A 13,275-nucleotide genomic window follows, 5' to 3' on the forward strand; every position below is an offset into this window, starting at 1 on the left:
CCTTCGCTGTAGGTCATAAATAATACATGACATTGTATACGTTAAATCTTCATTCATGTGATTACAAGATTTACTGTTGTGTTTTCAGATGGAATGGGATGATTGAGAAGGTGGAAAATAAAAAGCAACACTGTATTACATGGTGTGCCTTTGGTCACAAATAACAAACTCACTTGAGCTAGCTTAAGTAAAAAAAAAAGAGATTTATAATAAGGATACAGGTGTGTCTTAAAGGCAAGGACGAAGGGGCCCTCAGGAATGAACAGGAACCAGAGAGGAGGAAGGGACCTCTCTAATCAGTGTTCACAGCGAGCACACGTGTGACACAAATGTCACTAAAGGAGGAGAGAGAAGGTGACAGAAGGGAAGTAGAAATCCATGCAGTGTGTTACTTTACACTCCAGCATGGGATTAAAAAGCAGCTCCACTGTGCTCTTTGGAAAAATAATTCATGCTCGTTATATGAAATTCAAACAGTACAAAAAAAGCAAAAATTTTTAAAAATTTGGATAGCCAGGGGCAACCATAACTATCTTAACAAACATCCTTCTAGGCATGTATAAGGACATCCAGCAACAGACGTGCACACGCAGAAATGATATCATACTTTGTGTGGTCATTTACCTGTTTTATTCACAGGTAAAACAGGTCATTTACCTGTTTTATTCATTTACCTGTTTTACTCACTGGTATGATATTCTCATATCAGTAAATATTAATAAAAACTTGTTTACTTGACCTCATCTATTTGTGGACCTTTAGGGTATTTATTCCCCACTCCCTGCCCCCAATGATTATAAACATGCTATGTCTATCCATTTTTCCACTTTCACAATAATCTACTTTGAGTAAATTCTTAGAGAAGGATTGCTGTATCACAGTGTGTGGCATTTTACATGCTGACATAGTTGCCAAAGAGCTACATCACGAGCTAGGCCCATAACAACAGCTACTGTCAGTCTGGGCATTGTTACCAACCTGATAGGTAAAAAATAAGAGCTAGGTTTTCTAAAGTTGTATTTTTCCATTGTTAGTATAGTTGAGTATCTTTTCATATGTTTATTACTATTCTATTCTCGTGGGAAGTTCATTAATTTGCTTTGTCCGTTTTGAGGTGGAGTATTAATTTCCTTACTCACTTTTTTTTTTTTTTTTTTTTTGCGGTACGCGGGCCTCTCACTGTTGTGGCCTCTCCCGTTGCGGAGCACAGGCTCCGGACGCGCAGGCTCAGCGGCCATGGCTCACGGACCCAGCCGCTCCGCGGCACGTGGGATCTTCCAGGACCGGGGCACGAACCCGTGTCCCCTGCATTGGCAGGCGGACTCTCAACCACTGCACCATCAGGGAAGCCCCTTACTCACTTTTAAGACATTTTCGCATAAGGATAGCAACCTTTCATATGTCTCTTGTATGAATATTCTACTTAGTTTCTTATTTTATCTTTTGACCAAAGTGTCTAGATTTGTTTGTTCTTTGTTTTTATTTTTGATTTGTTTTTGCCTTTCGTGTATTTGAGATTTTAAAAATGTTGTCAGCCAAATGTCTCAGTCCTTGAGTTTCACATTTTGATGTCATGTTTAAAAAGGCCTTTCCTATTTCTGTATTATAAAACTATTCATCTGTATATTTTTCTAGTACTCAATTGATTCTATTTTGAGTTTATTCTCTTTAAGTAGAGAGAGAGTGCTAGATTTTCCCCTCCTCCTAAATAGCTAACCATCATCATTTATTAACTAGTCTCACATACCTACCCAGATTAGATTACATGTACTTGGTCTGTTTCATATGAATACTTGGTTCTATAGCTGTGTGTTTATTGTTTCATTGGTTCATATATATGTTGTTAGTCAGACCATTGTTTAGTTGTGGCTGGCCCATTTTGTTTGCTTCTACAATTATGGTGCTTCTCTGTTTCAAATTGGGTTTTCACGAATAAGCTGCTAAATGCCTAGTTATCAGTGCCTCAGAAAACTGTGAACGAGATGGGAACAGTTGAAACAAGAAGGGACCACTTCACTGATGGGTTATAGCAACTAAGGAGGAAAAAAGTGAATAAGGCAAGAGCTCATGGATGCTGATTTTTAGAAAGAATCAGAGTGCAGTGCCAGTGATTTTTGTTTTAAATATAGGTGGGGGCAGGAAGGAGGATGTATATATTTCAGCTTTGTTTAAATTCAAAGCCTTTAAGCATTCCTATCACAGGGAAGAGAATAATGTGGTTTTGCTTCAACTGTAACATAATTTTGGTTTTCAAAATAAGTGTCTTGGGACCTCAATTCCCTGTTGGTGAAGAAAATTCCTAGCCCATGTGTTGCAGCGGAAATTCATTGTTTCCTGAGTTATTTCCTTTCACGCTTAGTGTGAGGGAAATGACCAAACGTATAGATTGAGATTTTTTTTTTGAAAACTGATGTGTGTAACATTACTTGATTCTGATGATTTTTATTATTGTTTTAGGTATCGCTGCTGCAGTCTTCTCAGATGCTTCAGGATATCTTCAGGGAAATCGACTCTACATAAACTGAGAATTTAGGTGAGTCCTTTAAAAAACTACTTTATTATCCATTGGCCACCCTCTTGCATTGGTAAAGTTTTACAGAGCGTTAAAACATTGTCACTTCACACTGTCTTGTTTGATTTTTTTGCCACAGTTCTGTGAGACAGGAGTGTAGCTGCCTGGTGTTATTACTTCCATTGCTGTGTGATTTTTTCCACCTGGTCGTTTGGTGGGGGAGGGAGGGGAGGGCCTAGAAGAGGGGATGAGTAGCTGTTTTTTACCTTATTGCGTGAATTCTCATTCATTCCATATGTTTGCCTCATAATTTTTGGGGTGGGGAGGGAAGTGCTAGATGAGGAATTAATGTAGAAGCTTCCAGTAATCTTTGTCCTAAAACCATTTGGTAGTTCCTGGAGCTCTCCAGGGATGATACACAATTGCTAACGCGTGAGATGAAGTAAACTTTGGTTACAGATTATTGGTTTGCCCCGTCTGGTTGTCCTGGTTGTGGCTGCCTGCACCCAAGCAGTGTGTGTGAAGTGCCCTGGGCAGAGACAAAAGGCGCTCTTCTGCAGGTCTTGGCTGTGCCTCAGTTAAAGTCTGACAGGTTAAAAAGAATTGCTTCATGCTCCTACCCTCCAAAACCGTATCATGGCGCACCAGACGTATCAGTTCTGTTCTTGACCAGCTGTGCAAGTGGGGACAGGTTAATCTCTGCCAGTCTCCAAGTCCTTATCTGTAAAATGTAAGAGGTTGGCCCAGCCATGTCATTCCCACACTTTTAGGTTTTGTGGAATAGAGATAAAACATTTAGGACCAGTATTTTACTAGATATTTTGGGCTGTACGTAAACAAAGTTGGTAATTGTTGAAGCTGGATAGTGCATGAGAGTTCTCTATTTATATGGTGATCTCTCTATTTTGTGTTTAGGATTTTTCATAAAGTTTTTTTTTAAAAAAGGTTGGCCAAAAAGTTCGTTCTGGTTTTTCCGTAACATCTTACAGAAAAGCCGGAGCGAACTTTTTGGCCAGCCTAATAACTACCATGTACTAACATCATTTCACATAAGAAGAAACATTTCAGTACTAAAAATGTAAGAATGTTGTGAATTTGTCTTTCGATTGTATGTGTTTAGTGTTGTGAAAAACTCTTCATTTCCTTCCTCTTGTTGCTCTGGTGACCACTGAACTGTTAGCCATGAACTAGCGCTGGCCTGGGGACTGGTGTTCGGGAAATATTGGGGTGCATGACTGATAAGGGCTCCTCTACCTCTAAAACTGTGTCATTCCTCCGAAGCAGGAAAGAAATATACTCTAGTTATACATTGGTTATTTCCAGAAAATACTGTGACAGCTGGCATGGTTGAACACAGAGAAGTCAGAAGTCAAACAAAAGACAAGGGATTGTTATGCTGGAAAACCCAAATAAAAATGGCTCATCCATGTGAGCGTTAAATTTAGCTGTGAGCCACCTTGCAGTCAGCGTAAAAATGAAACTTGACAGTGTGTTGAGCTGTCTGATAAAAACATACAGAATCCTCCCTTCATACCACTGTGGTCAGCCTCTGGCCAGGTGGTGTTTGGCAGCTTAGTGTCTGTCTGCCATGTGGGGATGCTGAGAGCTAGGGGTGAGAAGGGCTGAATGTCTAACTCTGGACACAATTGGAAATGCCAAGTGTGAGGAGTGCAGAGATGGGTAGGGGTCAAGTACATGGTCGAGAGTTACGAGCTGAGGGCAGTGGGATCAGATATATACAGGATAGGAAAGAGTAAAGGAGCTGTCCTGCCCTGGAATCTTCTGGATGTCTGGGCATGGACGTTGTCTTTTGAGGATCTGCAGACAGCACTAGGTGGGCCAGTCTAGCTAAAGGGCCTAGACACAGTGGACAGCAAAAACACGTCAGATGTATACCTTTCCCACAGATTTCAGATTTCAGATCCAAAAACAGCATACCAAGTGTATTCTTATGCCATGGGTCTATAGAGAATGGATGAGTATGCTTCCTGTTTACTTCTCCTTGGAGTGTGGGGATGTGGTGGAGGGGTAGGATGGGTAGAGGACAGAGGCAATAATGGACTGAATTATTAGGACAGTGAAATACCGTGAGGAAGGAGGAGCCAACCGTCCCACATAGTTTAAGATGCCTGCCTAACCCTGCCTGCTTCAAAAGTTCTGTGAAGTTAACCATGGTCTTTGTTGATTGCAGCATGGTGGTTCAGTCCTTTTGAACTCCTCCCTCAGTGATGTCTGGCTTTCCTGTGTTCTAACATTCCTATTTTCTGGGAAACTTAAATGAAATTTGACAGACTTACCAGTTGTTTTCCCTTCTGTCAACCCAACACTTTTTTTTTTTAACACAATTTCGTATTGTATTCCCAAAGTATAATTTCCTCTTTACTCATATTTCCACGTATTTTTTTAAAAACATCTTTATTGGAGTATAATTGCTTTACAATGGTGTGTTAGTTTCTGCTGTATAACAAAGTGAATCAGCTATATGTATACATATATCCCCATATCTCCTCCCTCTTGCGTCTCCCTCCCACCCTCCCTATCCCACCCCTCTAGGTGGTCACAGAGCACCTAGCTGATCTCCCTGTGCTATGCGGCTGCTTCCCACTAGCTATCTATTTTACATTTGTTAGTGTATATATGTCCATGCCACTCTCTCACTTTGTCCCAGCTTACCCTTCCCCCTCCCATTGTCCTCAAGTCCATTCTCTAGTAGGTCTGCGTCTTTATTCCTGTCCTGCCCCTAGGTTCTTCATGACCGTTTTTTTTTTTTTTAAGATTCCATATATATGTATTAGCATACAGTATTTGTTTTTGTCTTTCTGACTTACTTCACTCTGTATGACAGTCTCTAGGTCCATCCACCTCACTACAAATAACTCAATTTCATTTCTTTTTACAGCTGAGTAATATTCCATTGTATATATGTGCCACATCTTCTTTATCCGTTCATCTGTGGATGGACACTTAGGTTGCTTCCATGTCCTGGCTATTGTAAATAGAGCTGCAATGAACATTGTGGTACATGACTCTTTTTGAATTATGGTTTTCTCAGGGTATATGCCCAGTAGTGGGATTGCTGGGTCATATGGTAGTTCTATTTTTAGTTTTCTAAGGAACCTCCATACTGTTCTCCATAGTGGCTGTACCAATTCACATTCCCACCAGCAGTGCAGGAGTGTTCCCTTTTCTCCACACCCTCTCCAGCATTTATTGTTTCTAGATTTTTTGATGATGGCCATTCTGACTGGTGTGAGATGATATCTCATTGTAGTTTTGATTTGCATTTCTCTAATGATTAGTGATGTTGAGCATTCTTTCATATGTTTGTTGGCAATCTGTATATCTTCTTTGGAGAAATGTCTATTTAGATCTTCTGCCCATTTTTGGATTGGGTTGTTTGTTTTTTTGATATTGAGCTGCATGAGCTGCTTGCATACTTTGGAGATTAACCCTTTGTCACTTGCTTCATTTGCAAATATCTTCTCCCATTCAGAGGGCTGTCTTTTCATCTTGTTTATGGTTGCCTTTGCTGCCAACACTCCGTTTACTGCCTGATTTGTATGCTTCAGTTGGGTTGCTTCCACCCTAGGGATATTTATTTCACTGCCTTTTTGTTTGTTTTTGGAAAAGCTGTATGAAACAACAATGATGACAACAACAGAAACATTTATCTTAAATGTATAGGAATATGAGAGATGATCTGAAATGTTGACGTTTCTGGAAGTGCCTAAAGTCATGAATAAATGCTCGAGGAACTTTTATTTTGACATAAACTAGAGGAAGTAGAATTGCTTTAAGGGATCTGGGCCAGTCCAAGTCTGAATAAAATTTAAAGAAATGAACAATGTAATCAATCAGTCACGTTCTGAGCCTCTCAGAAGGCCGGACCATACTGGGTGAGATGTTGTAGGGATGAGCAATTAAGAATGTGAGACAGCCATGCTTCTCAGGAATAAACATGATGCTTTAAAGCATTGCAAGCATGTGAGGGAGATGAGAGAGACTGATGGAGAGGAGATGGAGGGGAGCATATGATAAACGATTTGTTTAGTGTTTAACTTAATGACTCATGGTATATTCCAGATTTGATCATAGATGCAATAATGTGAACTTATCTCCATTTTCCCTGCAGGCTGGTAAGAAAAATATTTTAAAACCGATTTTAAATGAAAAACATTATTTTGGGCCCTCTGGGAATTTTTAGTTCCCAGTGTTGTTTAGGGAGGGTATTGAATCTGTAACATTCAAGGCAGGATCTACATAGCTATTTGTTACTCTGTATCTGTAACTTAAATGTTATATGATGTCAGAAAAGATAAGTTGTTCCTGTGCTTGCTTTTCTTCATTAAAAATGTAATCTGTTATGCACTTTTGTCTTCCTGCCATCCTCCATTAGCTGGATTCCCTAGGTTACTCTGCTTGTGACTGTAGGCATTGCCACTTGCCACCCGCTGTGGGCTCCCTGAGTGGCTGGGAGTCCTAATTAGCACCATCTCACTGATCAGGGTTTCCAGACATGTGCTGGGGTCCTTCCTCTGCAGTCTGTACTCGGTAAATGTTTCAGAACAACAACAATAACCATTTCCAGATTGTTTTTCGTAATTAAATTTAATCCATGGGTGTTGTAGAATGTGCTGTTTCTTAAGCTTTTTGCCTAATTATGCTCATCAGTTAATTTCTTTCAAAGTTAAAAAGCCCTCCTGGAGAACTCAAGATTTGAGCCTTTGCTGTGTAAGAATTGATTGGATTTCATGGACTCAAAGGCTCTGGAATACTTGTGCCTATAGAATATGTGTCTTGAAAAATGACTCTTTTTTTTTAGCTGTGAAGCCCCATATTCTGAAGATCTAAAATGACCGTCAAAGCCTTTCTATTCCGTTTACAACAAGCTGTCCGGAATTGGACAGCTTTCCAGAACTGTAAAATGACTTGTGCACTTGTAGAGTTTAAACATGACTTTACTAAGATTAAAATAAAGTAAACACACTGTGAGGCCAGCTGCAGTCTTCTCCACATACCACTATCAGGCCCAGTAGAAGCTGAGAAAAATCCTACTGCTGTGATCTAAACAATGGCCTTATAGAGGATCTTTCATTAACCAAAAATAAATAAATAAATAAAAAATAAAAAATTAAGTAATGCATACAAATGGCTAAAAATAGAAAATGCTACAGAAAAGCTTCTAATGGAAAGGAACAAGTATCTTGCACTCTCTCTTCCTTCCCTTACTAGCCTTACTTCTTAGAAGCAACCACTTTTTTCCCCCTGTGGATCATTTCTGCTGCCTTTTTGGTGATTTCCACATGTATAAATATTATGCTTACAGCACCGTTTCTCCCTTTATCAGTTTTAAAAGCAGTTCTTTGGTGTCTTGTGATCGCCATTAGCTCGCTCTGACCATCCCCATCTCCCTTCCTCCCTACGTCTGATTCATGCTTTTAATCCTCCCTCTGTACCCCTCGGATGACACATGCAGCCTCTTCTATTCTTATTCTGTCTCCTAGAGGCACTATTTCTTGTCTGCCATCCTCCCCCACCCAACCTTTCCATTTTGGGCAGCTGTACCTTTGAATTTTATATGCTCGGAGTTGGTAATAATTCTCTTCTGTTCTTTAATCCCAGTAAGGGCTTCCATGATTTACCTATAACTCAATTCCGAATGTTAAAACCAAGAAGCAGCCTTTACTCTGTTATAATTAGGTGGCTGCTGTTCCCATGGCAGCCAGATTATGTGGTGGGGTTATATTCCTTCCTCTCTAAGCCTGACGTCCTCATACCTAGACCCCTCCACGGAGCACGTGTGAGTGGGTTCTCCCTTTCACACGACACCAGCTGTCTTGAATGCAGCCTCAAGTTTCTTTCCAAGACCCTGCCTTCCCATCCCTCCTGGGAACCCACTTTATTTTTGGAGATCTCACTCACACAGACCCCCCCACTCCTCAGCCAGAACAGATCTCTCTGTGTGCCGCCTGCCTCTAAGCTGGTGCTGATGGCCAGGAGAAGTTTGTTACTGCTGTTGGAAAAGTAGTTTCAGGCTCTGGTGTCTCTGAAGGGGCAGTAGCCTGGGCTTTGTCATTAGCCACCATTTAATGAGGAGCTGAAGTGTTAGGCACCTCGGTACTAGAGGCCTGGTGTCTGTGGAAATCCTCACATCAGCCCCATGGAACAGATGTTCCCCTTGACATTTCGTATACCATGAAGTTGAGACTGTGAATGAAAGACCTCCAAGGTCTCCACTGGGAAGTGCTTCTTAGGTCCTGGCACAGGCTAGGGGCATGGTGCCAGCTGTAGTTTTATAGGTTAGAAAAGACTTGTCTCTGTGATGTCTTGCATGCTTTCTTCAACAAACCTCTGTCTTCCCTCCAGAAAATCCTGCTGCTCTAGGAAAACCAGCTCTGCTTTACTTTCCAGCCTAACCCTTGTGGGTGCATTGTGTGGCCAGGGGCTCCTTATGCAGAATGACTGGAAATGGGAATGTGCTTCCCTACTTAACGTTCTCTTTGTGAATTTGGAGTGAGAAAGAGGGCTTCATACTCAATCCTGCTGGTAAACTGGAAGTGTGCTTTGTCAACAGTGGTTGTTGATCTAAGGGTTTTCTTAGAGCCTCAAGTATATGTCTGTGAGTCAGGTGCGCTTGATTGTCTTAATATAAGGTATGTTTTGGTAGTTATATCAGAAGGATTGGAGAGACAATCACATTGTACTTTGAACACACTTTATTTTCTCTCAGAATGCCGTGGTCTTCATAAATCTTCTGGTATAACTGTATTTAGTGAATGACTATTATGATAATGACCAGATAGATGGCAGCTGGGTCCCTCACACAGTGTTGGCATTCTCCCTTCTCTGGGCTGCTTGCTTTTCCTCAGTAAGCAGACCCCAGGTGAAGCCTTATCAGTGGAACCAGCAGTCTGTCTACTGTCAACCACAGAGCTGGTCGTCTGCTTTCTATGTCATAGCCCATTGAGGTGTCGGTGGCTGTGGATGGAGTTCCTCCCTGTTCCCTCTGTTAGGTCAAGGTGATGGCACTGACATGGGCTACTCAGTGCAGGCTTATTCTCCAAACATCTTGACCTATTATATTTATGCCCCCAGATAAGTATTGAACGAAAGGGATGTCTTTAGAGCTGTGCCTCGTTTATTTATAGAGGAGATAGCTGAGCTTAGTGAAATCGAGACTGAATGGATGGGGGTCAAAATTTACCTTGTTGCAGTGATGACCAAAGGTGAATTTCCACATTTAAATTAGATAGTGATACGCAGTCCAAGATTACCCTACCACCGTCTTGCAGTGATTAACTCTGACTTTGCAATTTGTTATTTTTCGATCGATTGATTGACTGTCAGGGTTGGAAAGAGTGCTAAGCAGAGTTGTAATCTGTATGAGACAATTTTGGTTCCATTCGACAAAGATCACTGATCTTCGCAGTTGTATAATCAAATGATACTTGGGCGAAGGTGGTTTTTGGGGGAAAAAATCTGCTGGGACAATTGAAATCTTGGTCAAAGTTTTATTCCATGCCTAGAAACGTAGTTTCTAGAAGACTGGGATAGAACCCACCCCTTCATCAAGAGAAGGAAATAAATGACATTTAAGAAGTCTTTTTTACTACCTGATTCTAAACATTCCCCAAGTATGTTATATCAGTCTTCCGTTTGTTTACCTCTGAGGAGTAAAGAATGACTCAATGTCCACTGCAGGACAACTTTCGGCTCCAGACATCTGGGTCACACAGGATTCTCGGTTCCTTTTGCTGTCCCTTTGGAGAGTTTAACGCAGGCCTGGGGGACGAGCTGTGTGGAGTGAGGCTCTCCTCCTCTCTGGTGGTCACTGTTCACAGAAACTTGCATTCAGAGGAAATGCTTTCAAGACGCTGACCTAGGAAGGACAGAAATAAAAATTGGCCCTGGAGCATATAATGACATTGTCATGTTTGGGCTGCAGGTTTCTGGGAAGAGCGAAATGAAGAGGCATCTGTGACAAATGTGCAGGAAAAGAGAGTCAGTTCAGAGAAAGAAGTAGCTATCTCTCGTAGGGTAGAGTAGGCTTCCCAGAGAAAGGAGAATTTATTTCTGGGTTAATTGGTGTACGTTTTGCTGCGCATAGTGGAAAAGACTATAAACTGCGGTGGGTTAAACAAGATAGAAATTTATTTTCTCTCACCTAGAATGAAAGTCTGAGGTGGGCCGGGCAGCTCACAGAGCTTGGGCTCCTTCCAGGATGCGTAAAATTTGACACCTTACGTGGGGGCCAGCTTTGCACTCAGCATTCAAGGCAAAAATCCTTCATAGGCTAACTTGCTCTAGAACATCCATTGGGAAGATGCCACCTTAGACACCAGAATCCTAGTGCCCGGTCAGTCCAACACAGCTCGCAGGCTTTTCTCCCAGTATTGGAAGAGCTTGCAGCTAAGTAGTTGGCTCCTGTGTTTAAGGGCGTGTTGTAAACAATAGAATTACTCTGAGCATCCAGATAGGACCCCAAGAGGCATTTAGAAACTGAACAAGCCCAGGGAACTGTAAATTCTTACATCCCTCCCTGGTCATTCTGGGGCTTATGTGCTCACTGAGGGGAATGGGAACGGAATTGCCTGCCAGATTGATTTGCTCATACCTTTTTATTATGGAAACTTCCAAACCTATCCAAAAGTGAAGAGAAACTGTATAGTGAACTATGTGCCCATCACTCTCATTCAATGATGATTAATTCTTATCTGGTCTTACATGACATATACCTCCTGTCTCTCACCAGTTACTTCGAAGCACGTCTTTGCCACTTTATTTTTTTCCTGTCAGTATTTCAGTATATGTCCCTAAAAGGTAGGACTTAAAAACAAATCTATGAAACTGTATCACACCAAAAACATGAAAATTACCAATATTTCCTTAATATCATTAAATATCAAATTAATGTTTAAATTGCCTCAACTGTCTTTTTAAAAAAATTTCTTTAAATCAGGATCCAAATAAGGTTTGTACATTATGATTGATTGACATGTTTCTAATCCCCTTTTAATTTATAGGTTACCCTTCCATCTCCCCCCACCCCTGCCCCACCCCATGTGATTTATTTAAGAAACTGTGTTGTTTGTTCTTGACAGCAGAGATTCTCCAGTGGCCGTGATCCTTTTCTGCCTTCATTTGGCACCATCTGGAGACAATTCTTGATGCCACAGCTGGGGGGCGCTACTAACATCTGGTGGGTAGAGGGCAAGGATGCTGCTAAATAACCTACAGTACACAGGACAGCCCCTCACAACAAAGGATTATCTGGCTCAAAATGTCATTAGTGCTGAGGTTGAGAAACTATGCTGTAAAATTTCCGCAGTCTGGAGTTTGATGATTGCTTCCCCATGTTGCCATTTAACATGTTCCTCTGTTCCCCGAGTTTTCTATAATTTGTTAAATCTCGAGTTTTGGTCAGCTTCGTATATGGGCTTTTTTCTGTTTGGCAAGACTATATCATAGGTAGACTGTGTATTTTCATTAAGATACATAGTAAATGGTGGTCTCTTTTTGGGATACGGTTGGTCATTGATTACTATTGCCTGTGTCTTTTAATTCATTAGTGATTGCAAAATAGTGATATGCCAATTCTATCCTTCCTCCTTTGTTTATATATGAGAATACTTTATAAAAAGAAATTTAGGGAATTCCCTGGCGGTCTAGTGGTTAAGACTTGGCACTTTCACTGCCGGGACCCGGGTTCAGTCCCTGGTCAGGGAACTAAGATCTCCTAAGCAGCGTGGCTTGACCAAAAAAATAGGTAGGTAGGTAGGTAGATAGATAGATAGAAATTTAATCGCAACTATTTGTTTACTCTGACATTCACGTAGGAATGTCAGGATAAATGCTTGATACTTTGCCTTTATTTTCAAAACAATGAGTTCTCTAGCAGCAGCATCTAAAAGTGAACAGAGGGTTTTTTTTCTTGGCTTGTTTTTTTTCTTTTTTTAGTATAAGTGTAACTGATGTGTTTCAATTTAATATTCTTACTGATACTCATCTTGTCGCATATTTGACCAGTGGAAACTAATTACCAAGTCCTTTTGACATAACTTGTACTTTTGTATTTTTGTGTTCTTTCTGGTATGACAAAAATGTTACTGGTTTGTCTTATCCATTTTGTACTCCAGACTTGGACGCACTACTTCTCTAAGGAGCCCTGCTTCCTTAAGTATTTAGAAGGTACAATGTAGAAACTAGGAATATTTATTCCTACTGGATTTATTGTTATTCCTGGATCCATTCAGTGCTGAACTAGGGAACAGGTATGGATGAATGTGTGTATATGTGTGTATTTGTGTACAGAGATAAAACTCATTAATTCTTACTAATACATCCAAGTGAAATTCAGGTATACAGCGTTTTTAACTTAGCTTTATCAACTTTATATCTATATTCTTTCATCCACCCAGATTTCCAGTTCACTAATAGTGCTATGTTTTTTCATCTGCTTTACCTCACGCTACATACACAACAGAGTGTTTTAAAGACATTTAGAATAGCTCTTCTCTGTCATTGTGCCACCAACTGGATACATAGTTAGGGTCATTGGTTTCATTTTAGTTTTTGCTTTTAAGAAGCTCCAATTTCAATTTAGATAATTTTGCACAACACGGTCAAGGTTTCCAAGTCTCATCCATAACATAAGGTTATATATTCAGAGGTGTTTGCTTTTGCCTCAGTCCCCTTTCCATTCCCTCACCATATGTAGCAATTGAAAAAGATAGGGTTTCTCCTTGTACCCTTGAAAAGAAGAT

The 13,275-nt window shown here is 40.7% G+C and overlaps 1 protein-coding gene across 1 annotated transcript in view; it reads left to right on the forward strand.

Moving 5' to 3' along the window:
• TLN2 (talin 2) overlaps positions 1–13,275 on the forward strand; it is a 438,134-nt gene that overhangs the window by 180,245 nt on the left and 244,614 nt on the right. The window contains exon 3 of the mRNA XM_082844286.1: positions 2,458–2,533. The gene's annotated coding sequence lies outside the window, so the exon portion shown is untranslated. The remainder of the gene's footprint in view (positions 1–2,457; positions 2,534–13,275) is intronic.

This window comes from Leucopleurus acutus (assembly GCF_964270905.1).
Source record: "Leucopleurus acutus genome assembly, chromosome: 1".
NCBI lineage: Eukaryota > Metazoa > Chordata > Mammalia > Artiodactyla > Delphinidae > Leucopleurus > Leucopleurus acutus.